At 38.4% G+C, this 14,843-nt stretch overlaps 1 protein-coding gene across 2 annotated transcripts in view; it reads right to left on the reverse strand.

Annotated features, from left to right (window-relative positions):
* The window catches only part of LOC106058847 (potassium voltage-gated channel subfamily KQT member 1-like), a 127,608-nt gene that overhangs the window by 110,892 nt on the left and 1,873 nt on the right, over positions 1–14,843 (reverse strand). Inside the window, exon 1 of one of the 2 annotated variants that reach the window (XM_056032567.1) lies at positions 326–436. The exons of the other annotated variant lie outside the window; for it this stretch is intronic. The gene's annotated coding sequence lies outside the window, so the exon portion shown is untranslated. Of the gene's footprint in view, positions 1–325; positions 437–14,843 lie in introns of those variants that run through there. 2 annotated transcript variants of the gene reach the window in all.

The following is a 14,843-nucleotide window of genomic DNA, read 5'->3' on the forward strand; positions in this document are numbered from 1 at the left end:
AGATAGATAGATAGATAGATAGATAGATAGATAGATAGATAGATAGATAGATAGATAGATAGATAGATAGATAGATAGATAGATGGACGGACGGACGACGGACGGACGGATAGACAGACAAACAGATAGATATATACATACATACATAGATACATAGACAGACGGACGGACGGACCGATAGACAGACAGACAGACAGATAGATAGATAGATAGATAGATAGATAGATAGATAGATAGATAGATAGATAGATGAGTTTGAGTTTGGCACATAGGCACAATTTAGGCCATGTCGTGCCCGTAGATAGATAGATAGATAGATTATTACCTAAGTCACATTAATATCTCTACGTGTCTAGACTTTTGATGCTCTACAACAGACTTCAATGGCTAGATTTACTGGAGCTAGAGTTTAATCATCTTGATTTTCTAAATCTGGGTTCCGCACGAATCAAAACACAATCTCTTAATCTACGTCTCGGGAATGCTATTTTTAGTTCGGATTTACCCGATTCAGCTTTAATTAAGCCTTCAAAGGCTTCTCATTTCATGTAGATGGCGTGCATTAGACCATGGAACTATCCAAGTATACTAATATAGGTCCATGATCAGACATTTAGTGAGTAAGTACTAAGAAAGGTCATTCGTAGACAAACGAAACAAAAGGAGAGAGAGGTGGGGGAAAGTAGGAGGAGAGACGGAAACAGTGGGTTGGAAAAAGGAAAGAGAGAAACAGAAGAGAATAAAAAGATGAATAAAAGTATAGAGGTTAGTAACACAAAGTGAAGACAAACAAACATTTAAAAAGAGGGACAGAAGAGTGAGTTAGAGAGGGAGATGGCTGACTGGTCATGCGGTTTTCGCGCTGGACTGTCGTTCGATAGTCACAGGTTCAACCCCGCTGACATCACACGTCGTTCTGCGGGAGGTTTGGACTAGGAAGTAAACTATCTTCAACTCTGAAGGAACATCCGAAACATGTAAAAACATTGTGCAAGCATTTTACAAAAGAGAGATGGAGAGAAGAGAGAGTTCAAAAAAAAGAGATGGAGAGAAGAGAGAGTTAAAGAAAAGAGATGGAGAGAAGAGAGAGCTAAAGAAAAGAGAGTGAGAGAAGAGAGAGTTAAAGAAAAGAGATGGAGAGAAGAGAGAGTTAAAGAAAAGAGATGGAGAGAAGAGAGAGTTAAAGAGCAGAGATGGAGAGAAGAGAGAGTTAAAGAAAAGAGATGGAGAGAAGAGAGAGTTAAAGAGAAGAGATGGAGAGAAGAGAGAGTTAAAGAAAAGAGATGGAGAGAAGAGAGAGTTAAAGAAAAGAGATGGAGAGAAGAGAGAGTTAAAGAAAAGAGATGGAGAGACGAGAGAGCTAAAGAAAAGAGAGGGAGAGAAGAGAGAGCTAAAGAAAAGAGATGGAGAGAAGAGAGAGTTAAAGAAAAGAGATGGAGAGACGAGAGAGCTAAAGAAAAGAGAGGGAGAGAAGAGAGAGCTAAAGAAAAGAGAGGGAGAGAAGAGAGAGTTAAAGAAAAGAGATTGAGAGAAGAGAGAGCTAAAGAAAAGAGAGGGAGAGAAGAGAGAGCTAAAGAAAAGAGAGGGAGAGAAGAGAGAGTTAAAGAAAAGAGATGGAGAGAAGAGAGAGCTAAAGAAAAGAGAGGGAGAGAAGAGAGAGTTAAAGAAAAGAGAGGGAGAGAAGAGAGATGAAGATATTAAAAATCCGACTTCTAAACATATTTGTTTGCTAGCTGGGTGGACCCAGAGGCGCCTTTAAGATCCCGAAATTTCAAAATCCCCTTCTTCGCCCGAATTTGAACCTTGGATCCTCCGGTCCGGAAGCCAAGCGCTTCACCACTCAGCCACAGCTGATATAAGACTAACTGCAAGACACTACACACTGCGAAACAAAGCATCTTATGTTTAACGAATATTAAATTTGAACAAGAGAAACACCTAAAGGTGAAAATATGAAAAAAGATGAAAAAGACTTTAAAGTGTGAAAACGGTGTTGCGACATACTTTTCAAAATGACACAGGCTGATAAAGCAATCAATAATTAATGGTCAAAGACATTATAGTGGATGCTCTATTTCTACGGACCAAATACCACCTCAAATTGATTTGTCGTAAAAGGGAGGGAAATCGATGATCAAAGGAACAATGAGTCTAGCATAGCGAAAGAGTTGTGCCGATGTAAGGTCAAAGTTTGAACTATTTTATTCTGTGATCAATATAGTGAAATTTGTTCAAGCGTTAGGTTTAAGTGTTTATCATTATGGAGTCAATGGCAAAGGGGGGGGGGATAATCTAGCGCAAACCAGTTGTGGCATGTCAAGTTGTCTCCCGGTGTCAATATAGCTTTAGCTAGACTACCTCCGAGGACTGCGTAGTCACAGTATGTTACGATGGAATTGTGTGGATCTATATTTCCTTATATTTTCAGAACTCTGTCCGATGATCCAAGCTCCACAGTAGATACTTCAGGAATGAAATAACAGGAATCGTCTTTACGAAGTGAAACACTTTTAATCCTCAAAATGAAATCATAAAATATGAAACACACACTGTAACCACTCACTGTAGCTGAAATTCTTATCTTATCGTATATAATACAGACGTTACTTCAAAAAAGAAGATGATTACGTCCTACGCGTCATGCATTTAGCCATGCATATTAACCAATGACTTAAATTAAGTCACTGGTTTTCCTGGCTAGCTCAGGCTAAACCCATTCCATGCTCTAATAGCACTAGGGAAGAAGGAGTATTTGTACAAATTTGTCCTAGCATATGGGACGAGGGATGTGCCTTTATCTTTGTGTCTTTCAGAGTATTTTATTAAATTTTGTATTTGAAGATTATGGTTCAGTGTTTTATGTATAATTGCTACTTTACTTTTGAGTCTTCTGTCCTGAAGGCTTTCTAAATTTAGTGATTTTACTAAAGGTGTTACTCTAGTCAAATGTGAATATTCATTTGTTATGAATCTCACTGCTCTATTTTGTGTCTGTTCCAGTTTCTTAATGTTTTCTTGAGTTGAGGAGTCCCAAACGGAGGATGCATATTCTATTATTATAGTACATTCCCTAAACTAGACATAATACATTTATTTTGATCAACTCACTGATCCCATTTATTATCTTTCCCCTAATTATAATAAATAATTTTGTTTCGTAATATGAACATCGATCCTAGATGTATCAGATAATGGATGTGTCTATATGAAGACATCTTCGAAGCGCAAAATAAGGGGCAGTAATGCTAAAGCCCTGTCGCAAGTCCATAAAATGTCGTTGCAGACACTGTTACGAAGAACTACAATGAATTGTGTTTACCTTAAATTTCGATCCTGGCAGTGCCATAAAATAACCTGTACATTATACGTCTAATAATCTGCAATGATCTTCGCTATTGTATTACAACCATACCACTATATTAGACAAAGTGACAATATAAAAAAAAAGAAGAAAACTTAAGGTTAGAGATTAAGCGCCTACGGAAGTAACTAAAATAACAATACGCCGTGTTGTTATAACAATCGAGGGAAACTGAACTCACATACACACCCAAGGCCCTAAACATCCCTAAGAAGATTCTTGTTACCTATCAGGGGGGTAGTACTGTTGCAGACCTGTCACATCACCAAAAAATTCCTCTGAGGGCAGTGTTAAGGAGACTACAGTGAATTTTGTTCGCTTTATCGCTCGACCCTGGCAGTGCCAGAGAAAAAGAACATTATTTCATTTCTACAATAACAAAACGGTAGATTTCAATCGCCCTGATCTGCTGTTCATCGATAAAAAAGAAAAAACCGCTACCATTATCGATATCGCCGTACCACTGTCTCATAATTTAAGAAAAACTGAGATAGAAAAACAAAGAAAATATGGGAACCTGGGCTTGGAGATTAAGCGTCTATGGAAATTGTCCAAAATAACAATATACCCCATTGTTATATCAACCGAGGGGATAATAACAACTGACCTCACAGACACATTCAAGGCCCTTAACATTCCTAGGAACATATTCGTTGCCTGTCAGAGGGCGGTACTGCTGCAGACCTGCCACATCACCAGAAAATTCCTCAGTGGAAACTGTTAAAGGGACTACGATGAATTTTGTTTCTCTTTAATGAAACTCGACCCTGGCAGCGCCAGAGAATGACTACTCGTTCATTTCTAACATAATATTGTATTCATATAGTGTCTTTAGCAAACAGTGAGAGTGTGTGTGTGTGTGTGTGCGTGTGTGTGCGTGCGTGCGTGCGCGTGCGTGTGTGTGTGTGTAGGCTTCAGTGAAAGCGAGACTTAACGTAAATAGAATAACTTATCTTTCAAAAAAAAAAGAAAGACCAAATCAAATTTAAGACAAATATGTCTTAATGCACCTCCACATTGACAGAATTCACTTCGAAGATTCAAAAGTAGTAAGTTTTAAAAGAAACAACTTATATAAAGAGGTTTGGGAAAACAATCTTCATCATTCTAGATTCAAGCCTGAACCATTTCGACGGTATGACTAGATGGACCTTCCACCTTTTGACCAACGTCCACCTTTTGACCAACGTCCACCTTTTGACCAATGACCACCTTTTCATTAACATCCACCTTTTGACCAACGTCCACGTTTTGACCAACATCCACCTTTTGACCAACATCCACCTTTGACCAATGTCCACGTTTTGACCAACATTCTACTAAAATGTCACTTTCATAATTTTACACAGACGTAAGGTCAAAATGACCTAGTGCCTAATGTTCGAAAAAGATGCAAGCCAACAAAACAATAAGCCACACCTGGACCAGAGGTCAATGACAGTAAAACCAAGAATATCACAAGAGACAATCAAACAAAGGGACAATAAATTCAAATCAAAGACCACAAATTTGAAAATATCCAAACGTTCAAATATCTAGAAAGTACAATTGATATCAAAAATGACCTACTAACAGAAATAAAGGAAAGAATAGCAGGAGGCAACAGAGCATTTTATAGCACCCATCATTTACTTAAGAGCAAAACAATATCAAGAGAAACCAAGAAAATAATATACAAAACCATAAGACCAGCTGCAGTGTATGCAAGTGAGACCTGGACACTAACAAAGACAACTGAAAATATACTAAATACTTTGGAACGAAAAATTATTTAGGAAAATCTATGGTGCTATACAAGTGGAGAAAACGCACTAACCATGAGATATATCAATAGTATGAAGAACCATCGATAGTGACAGAAATAAAAAAAAAAAAGAACAGACTACGTTGGGTAGGTCTCCACGAATGTCAGATAACAGAGCGAAAATTGTATACAGGCAAAAACCAAAAGGCAGGCGACTCAAAGGGCGGACCCCGAATGCGATGGATTGATGATGTGAAGGCAGATCTGCAACAGCTTGGGGTTAGGGCTTGGAGACGAAAGGCCCAGGAGAGATCTGAATGAAAGGATGTGTTGAAGCAGGCCACAGCCCTCCATGGGTGGATCGATGAACAAGGGTCAGAAATATTTAAAGGTAAGACTTTTTCTTGATTTGTTTTTCTTTGTTCTTTTTTATGTGACTATTTTGACAAAGCTTCTATCAACTCAGTCTGTCTGTCTGTCAGGTCAAAAGTTTGTACACGTTCCTTCCCCCACACCCATCTTATCTTATCTTATATGATACAGACGTTACTGGGATCTAGCTGAAACTTTGCACAATTTTTCATTGGCATAGAGAAGACGTGAATCCATAAAAAAATAACCAATTATTTAATTAATTACTTGTAATTAATTACATTGTTTGATACCCACAAGGGAAATTAATTATTCAGTATTCACATATATGACTAAATATGTAGGGTTTGTCCCCTTAGATGGACCTCATTCACCAATCGTAAACAAAAGACATTTTGCTACGTGGTTCTCTATATCTTCTATGCAAATTATGCAATCCATAAAGGCTGTCACGTGATACGCAATTTTCATTGTTTTATCAATATTATCACGTGACTAAATGTTGTTTGTTTACGATTGGTGAATGAGGTCCATTGTACATTTTCTTTCTCTCACGCCTATTCCCTGATCAACAAATATATGTATTGTGCCTAACAAAACAGGAATCAATTTTTTAAATAATTAACTAATAAGTAAAATATTTATTGGTAATTTAATATTTTGTTTGATATTGAATAAGGGAAATAACTTCCCCATTATTGAGATATATAATTGTAAGATCTATTGCCCTTTGTTTTTTTTCTCTTTAAAAAGGATTTTTTTTAATTGCTTGTTAATTCTTCTTTCTTTTTCTTTTTCTCTTTCAATAATTTCTATGGCAAAGCTAAACGTAATGCGGGCAGGGGCGCCCGCGGGATTTTTTGCCGGGTGGGGCAAGTTGCCACCCATGGCACAAAGTTGTAGCTTCTATTTTCTCGCTTGGAGCTCCGTTGATCCAAATCAACGTTTTGACTCGGGCGATGGCATGTGAAGAACTTTTTATATCCTCTGCCATCGTAAACTGGTGGGCGTGTTTTTTTATCGAGCGCTAACATCGACCGTAACTCCGCAAGACGCAAATACATTTACCAAGATGACTGCGCTCCTCATTTTTATTCTTCTTCAAAGAACCTTTCAAATTTATCACATCGAAAGACAGCCGGCAAAGATTTCCTCCTCCAGGACAACAAACAAAACAAAACAACATTTATCCTATTCTAGGCCTTAACTCAGGGGTTCTCAACCTGTGGGTCACGACCCCTGGAGGGGTCGACTGACGATTTGTCAGGGGTCGCCTAAGACCATCGAAAATATGGATTGTATTTAGTGTATTCTTCTATTGCTGTGTATGTTAATGGGGGGGGGGGGTCGCGGCAGAGGGGGGGGGATAGCAAAAAGGGGTCGTCGAGCTTAAAAGGTTGAGAACCGCTGCCTAACTAAATATAAAAATAACTCTCATTTATGTGCAAATGAAAACAAATCGTCATGACTAACTTGCCATACAAATAATTCACACTTATAGCGCAAAGAATTGCAAGCCTATAGTAAAGCTTACGTGGTCGGATATCAACTCGTGATTAGCCTAGTCTAGTTTATTACAATAATAGATTATTCTTAGAACTGTACCTCAGTGGAAGCACTACTGGGTAAATTTCTACTTAGAAGAAGATCATTTATTTGAAGGTCTTTAAAAAAAAGGCTAAAATTAGGTTACTAAGAAACTAGAGAAGCGCACATACATGGCCGGGCATCAATCTGATCAGCCTGTATAAGGCTAGGTAAGTCTACATGAACATCCTTACAAATGTACTTCAGTGGAAGCATTACTGGTTCAGTTGCTACTTAAGATTGTAATTGAATGGATGGTGCAAAAAAATTGCATGTGCACCGCCTTGAACATGTTTGGGGGGGGGGGGGGGCAGCGGACTATGAACCCGGGACCATAAAGACTACCGAACGACAGTCCAGCGCGCATTTTTCCCAATCAAGCAGCCATGTATATGTAACACTTTAGTGTTAATGCTTAATAATTTTTTAACTATACCAGTGGCGTAGCTAGGAATTCGCCATCATTTGGGGGCCCGGGGGGGTGCTAGATCTTTTTGGAGGACCGTGCGTTTTGCGTAATATTTAATATTTAATGTAAAAAAAAACACTCATTTATGGGCCCCCTAATGTGGGGGCCCAGAGGGATTTTTAAATTCTTCCCCCTCCTCCCCCACCATTGCTACGCCTCTGAACTATACATTGACGTAGATGTGGAGAGAGAGACAGACAGGCAGAGAGAGAGAGAGAGAGAGAGAGAAAGAGGGAGAGAGAAAGTTATCTACGAATACTGCTCTTTTAAACTAGAACCGATATTCTATTCAGGACCAAATTGTCACCCTTTCTGTCAAAGAGCTTGTCGCAATGATGTGTTAGACTTACTAGTTACATTTAAAACTGATAGCATCTCAACGCATGGTAATAGCACGTCTGGCTCAGAAGATAGGGCATATTAGTCAATATATCAAAATAGTTGCGGTAACCTGAAAATAGACGCAGATATTGTTTTGCGTAAACTCCTTGATTTAGTTGAGTGGAACAGACGTGAGAGAGAGACAGAGAGAGAGAGAGAGAGTTTATTTTCGTGGACTGAATCTGTCCGCTCTTCAATCTCGCCATTACGTCAATATCTATTTTGAGTAGAGTCTATATCTAGCAAGTGATATGTTCAGAAGTGAGGGTCAAAAAATAGAAACTCGCGTTTTGTGAAGGGCTGCATCACGCAACCGAAGCTTCCGGTGACAGAGAGGATCAAAGAATGGCTTATCATCCATTATCCACCTGCTCTTTTTATAACGGTCGGACAAAAAAAGGGGGGCGGGGAGGCAGGGGCGGACTGGCTATATGGGCATTCGGGCAAATGCCCGGTGGGCCGTACCCAAATGGGCCACAGTAATCTTCGTCTGTGTTTTATAAGATAAGGGCCGCATGAATGCCACGATGGCAAATACAAACTGTATAAAGGTTTTCTAGTATTGTCTTACAAAGGGGGCCCTCTGAGCGACGTATTAAAAAAATCTTTTTACATACTCTATGGTGTAATAGGGCCTTCTAATTTGATCAAACACATTTTCCGAAATAATGTAAACGCTTACATCCGTAGACAGTGCTACTAGTGAGATTCATCCATTTAAGGCCTACACACTTTGCTATTAAAAAGCAACATAAGGCCTTTATTCCTTTTGCAGAGTTCACTGTATGCATGTGTGCAGTTATAGTTACATTACCAAACTTAACATAATGACTTTGAGGACATGTAGATCTATAATTGGATGTCCGTACAATTTATGGGCCGATGGTATAGAAATGCCCGGGCCGATTTTGACACCCAGTCCGCCCCTGGGGGGAGGGTGCGTAAGGGTTGAATAGTCGAAGTTCTAGTCGATACCTTTATTTGGAATCGAAGACTGTATTATCTATCACACGTGATGTGATTTTAAGATGATTTTCAAATATCTGCTAAAATAATAAACTCTGGTATGGAATATTTAGTGAGAGATTTAACTCTTTCTCTCCTAATTGACGATACCAAAAGTTGATTGGACCCACATTAAACTGAATTGGTTTTTGGATTTATAAACGTTTAATTTGTGTTGTGTAAAAAGAGCATGCATTCCAAATATAAACATTTTCTGATAAAAATCAAAAAGTTATTGAAGTTTAATCAAAACAGGATAGTGAAATACGAATGGGCAAAATGAATAATACTATCAAAACGAGAAAATTAAGTACGGAGAGAAAGAGTTAATCAAACCAAAATTGTCAGAGAACTAGAAACTGTTAAAAATAATTGCAGGTAAAACTTATTATTAACTCAAACTCTAAGCACATCTTGCAAGTTTGACATTTGTTTAGGTGTGTGCGAATTTCGCCATTACCCAGCCCACGCCAGTTTGTGTAATCTTGAAATGCACCCATCAATAATAGTAGGCCTAGGCTTATTACGTAGGCATCAAACATTATCAACAATAGTAAACAGCGCTGGAAGAATGAAATGTATATTAAATGTTTGAAATAGTTTCAAGACTTTTCCTTGTTTTTGTCTCATCTCTTACTTTTTTTTTCTCTTATCTTATATAATACAGACGATACTTCAAAAAAAAAGAAGATGATTACGTCCTACGCGTCATGCATTTAGTCATGTATATTAACCAATGACCTAAATTCTGACAAGTCACTGGTCTTCCTGGATGGCTCAGGCAACCCATTCCATGCTCTAATAGCGCTAGGGAAGAAGGAGCATCTGTATAAATTTGTCCTAGCATATGGGACGAGGAATGTGCCTTTATCTTTGTGTCTGAGTATTTTATTAGGTTTTGTATTTGTATTTGAAGATTATAATTCAGTGTTTTATGTATAATTGCTACTTTACTTTTAAGTCTTCTATCCTAAATTTAGTGATTTTAGTAAAGGGAAGAAAGAGCTTTTGTACACATTTGTCCTAGCATATGGGATGAGGAATGTGCCTTTATCTTTGTGTCTTTCTGAGTGTTACTCTCTGACTATCTGTCAATCTGACTATCTGTCAATCTTCTCTTGTGTCTTACAATCTCCCTTTAACAAAAATAAAAATATAAATAATAGCTTTTATATAGTGCTAATGCTTAAAGCAATCTCAAAACATAGATATGTACCAGACCAGTGGAGGGAGGGGTATGTGGGAGAAGATTTTTCGTGCTGCCTTTAGGCGCTCAGTAAACACAACTCTGCCCGAGTCGGGTGTCGAACCTCGAGTCCCCTTCATAGGTAGCCAAGCCAAGCCAAGTTCAAGCGTACTTAGCCTCTCGACCACGCTTCCAACACGATTACACTGGATAGTTGTCAAACCCTCTTCTGTCTCTATGACAATCTAGTTTATTAATAATCTCTATTTAATTTAATCTCTTTTCTCTCTCTCTCTCTCTCTCTCCTTGCTTGGGTAGGCGATGTTTTGGCGCAGCCGTTTTTGGCGCCTTCGTCGTTTTGGCGCAGCCTTTTTGGCGCGAGGGGTTCTAACGAGGTTCTTTTTTATAGTAAGCATTGTTTATCACCAAACTGTGTATTGGCCTCCTTCAGTCGTAGAGCGACTATGGTTCATCTCAACCAGCGAGATGAAAGCCTTGGCATTGTTTATGGTCGATATATATATAGCATAATTATCACCCTCCCCCCACCCCCCAAAAAAAAAGGGTTTAATAATTTTGACTATTTCATTAACGAACATTGCCAACTATGGATGGCTGCCTGGTCGTATTGTACGAGACCGGAACCACACCCCCATTTTAAAGTGATGGATGTAACAGTAGATACACAACAAACTTCTATCTCAAATCTAAACGACAAAAAATAACTTGTTCTTTACACAAAAATACGTTTCAACAAAAACATACATACAAAACGTAGATATGTATCATTCTTTTTAATTTCTAAAATGAATCTATACAAGAAAATAAACTAATCTTTTTTTAATTATATATATACATGAATATTTTGGAACCTAAACGTTCCGCGCCAAAAAGGCTGTACCAAAACGACCATCGCGCTAAAACAGCTGCGTTTAATCGTCCTGCTTAGCTTCTTGCTTGTATCGTTAAGCATTCGTTATCATTACATTCGCCAATCTCTCCACCTGTTATATCTTCTAGATTACAGACATTATCTCAAAAAAAAAAAGATAATTACTTCTTGCGCGGTGAAAAAAAAAGGAATCAAGACAGTCAATCCAGTCATGCATGTTAGTCAGTGACATAGATTCTGCTAAGTCGTTGGATTTTATTGCTGATTCAAGCAACCCATTCAATGATCTAATGATACTTCGGCACTGTGGCACATACATTCTCCGCAATGTTCCCAGAAAGCGTTACTAGCACTTTAACTGTTTGTACAATGTAAATGTAATTCGTCTTATATGGGATGCGTGGCTGGGAGGAGAACAACGCTCGGCTACGGCTTGACCACCTAAATAGGGGGCTTGAGTTCCAATCCCAAGTTATGTTTGCTGAGCGCCTAAAGGCAGCACGTAAACTTTCTCCCAGATCCCCCCCTGCTCTTAGTCTTACTGTTACCACAAAAGAAACAGAACCCTAGCCCACAGGGCAGGCTATAGGCCTAAGCATAAAAAATGCGCTATATTGAAGCAGTTTAAAAAAAATAAATTTCATAGATTCTATGCCAAATGATCAATAAATCAAAGCTTAGTGCTCGCGATTTTTTTTTAAAGGAAACCTCATCACACGGTGGACATTGAGTCATCACACGGTGGACATTGAGTCATCACATGGTGGACAATGAATCATCACATGTGGACATTGAGTTGAGTCATCACACGGTGGACATTAAGTCATCACACGGTGGACATTGAGTCATCACATGGTGGACATTGAGTCATGACACGGTGGACATTTTGTCATCACATGTTGGACATTGACTCATCACACTTTGAACATTGAGTCATCACATGTTGGACATTGAGTCATCACATGGTGGACATTGAGTCATCACAAGGTGAATACTGAGTCATCACACGTTGGACATTGAGTCATCACAAGGTGAATACTGAGTCATCACACGTTGGACATTGAGTCTTCACGTGGTGGACATTGAGTCATCACATGGTTGACATTGAGTCATCACATGGTGGACATTGAGTCATCACAAGGTGAATATTGAATCATCACGCGGTGGACATTGAGTCTTCACATGGTTGACATTGAGTCATCACATGGTTGACATTGAGTCATCACACGGCGGACATTGAGTCATCACACGGTGGACATTGAGTCATCACATGGTGGACATTGAGTCATCACACAGTGGACATTGAGTCATCAAACGGTAGACATTGAGTCATCACACGGTGGACATCGAGGCATCACATGGTGGACATTGAGTCATCAAATGGTGGACATTGAATCATCACACAGTGGACATTGAGTCATCACATGGTGGACATTGAGTCATCACATGGTGGACATTGAGTCATCACACGGTGGACATTGAGTCATCACACGGTGGACATTGAGTCATCACACGGTGGACATTGAGTCATCACACGGTGGACATTGAGTCATCTCACGGTGGTCATTGAGTCATCACACAATGTACATAGAGTCATCACACGGTGGTCATTGAGTCATCACACAATGTACATAGAGTCGTCACACGGTGGTCATTGAGTCATCAGACATAGTTGCTGAATTACAAGGACAGATTAACCACCCAATGCCATCGTCACACTGACATGAACTAGATCTGCTTTTAAAAACCTAGAATTCCACAGAACAGATACTATTTAGAATTTCCCTTTGTGATCAAGCATACCACCATTTTGACTTTTGTTCAAAAAGAACATAGGAATCAATTTCAACCATTAATATGTTTATTTAGAAGATAAAGGCACTGAATGATACACGATTTGGGGAAGACAGACGACATACTAGCAACAACACTAAATTAGACGCCACGAGAGAAACTGAGGATTGGAACTTGGAAGGTCAAGGTTGATATTGGTACGCCCAGCGTTTAACGAACTAACAGAAGCAGGATTACTTCGATGAGCTTTTAGTTGCAAGTAGAACTTAAAAGACTAGTCAAAGTTTCACTCAATTAAGAAATGTATAAATGAATCTCAAAATCTAGATTCCATCTGGTTTTAACTTTAAAAGAAATGTTTGCGAACTAACCAAGTTACATTGGAAGTTACAATCTTTAAATAATCACTTTCGAAGGAAATACTGTGTATTGTTTCGCGTTTGACGTGCGTTGGGAACATGTAATTAGCATAACCAAATTTTAAAAGCTTGTAACTTTTCATACACTTTTATATATTCCTATAGTTTCCCTTGTCCATCAGTCTTCACGTCCGTCCAGTCTCGTTTCTTTTATAAAGAGTATGTTTGCATTTGTTAGGCGGTAGCATGATACTTTAATTCGTGTGAATGTTGTCACGTGTGATGACTCAATGTCCACCATGTGATGACTCAATGTCCACCATGTGATGACTTAATGTCCACCGTGTGATGACTCAATGTCCACCGTGTGATGACTCAATGTCCACCATGTGATGACTCAATGTCCCTTCAGTTGGCAAAGAGATTTATTTAGGTGAAGGAAATAACAGAAGTCCTCTTTATGAATTAAACATGTTGTATTCCTCGAGCAGAAAGCACACAAAGATTCAACCCACACCATAAACACACAATGTCACGTTCAGTCTCAATTCTAAAATCACATTGTAGACTGTAAACACACATTGTCACATTCAATCTCAATTCTAGAATCACACAGTAGACTGTAAACACACAATGTCACGTTCAATCTTCATTCTAGAATCACACAGTAGACTGTAAACACACAATATCACGTTCAATCTCAATTCTAGAATCACACAGTAGACTGTAAACACACAATGTCACTTTCAATCTCAATTCTAGAATCACAGAGTAGACTGTAAACACACAATGTAACGTTCAATCTCAATTCTAGAATCACACAGTAGACTGTAAACACACAATGTCACTTTCAATCTCAATTCTAGAATCACAGAGTAGACTGTAAACACACAATGTAACGTTCAATCTAAATTCTAGAATCACACAGTAGACTGTAAACACATAATATCACTTTCAATCTTAATTCTAGAATTACAGAGTAGACTGTAAACACACAATGTCACGTTCAATCTCAATTCTAGAATTACAGAGTAGACTGTAAACACACAATGTCACGTTCAATCTTCATTCTAGAATCACACAGTAGACTGTAAACACACAATATCACGTTCAATCTCAATTCTAGAATCACAGAGTAGACTGTAAACACACAATGTCACTTTCAATCTCAATTCTAGAATCACAGAGTAGACTGTAAACACACAATGTAACGTTCAATCTCAATTCTAGAATCACACAGTAGACTGTAAACACATAATGTCACTTTCAATCTTAATTCTAGAATTACAGAGTAGACTGTAAACACACAATGTCACGTTCAATCTCAATTCTAGAATTACAGAGTAGACTGTAAACACACAATGTCACGTTCAATCTTCATTCTAGAATCACACAGTAGACTGTAAACACACAATATCACGTTCAATCTCAATTCTAGAATCACAGAGTAGACTGTAAACACACAATGTCACATTCAATCTCAATTCTAGAATCACACAGTAGACTGTAAACACACAATGTCACGTTCAATCTTCATTCTAGAATCACACAGTAGACTGTAAACACATAATGTCACTTTCAATCTTAATTCTAGAATTACAGAGTAGACTGTAAACACACAATGTCACGTTCAATCTCAATTCTAGAATTACAGAGTAGACTGTAAACACACAATGTCACGTTCAATCTTCAT

This window comes from Biomphalaria glabrata, chromosome 6, assembly GCF_947242115.1.
Source record: "Biomphalaria glabrata chromosome 6, xgBioGlab47.1, whole genome shotgun sequence".
Taxonomy (NCBI): Eukaryota; Metazoa; Mollusca; class Gastropoda; family Planorbidae; genus Biomphalaria; species Biomphalaria glabrata.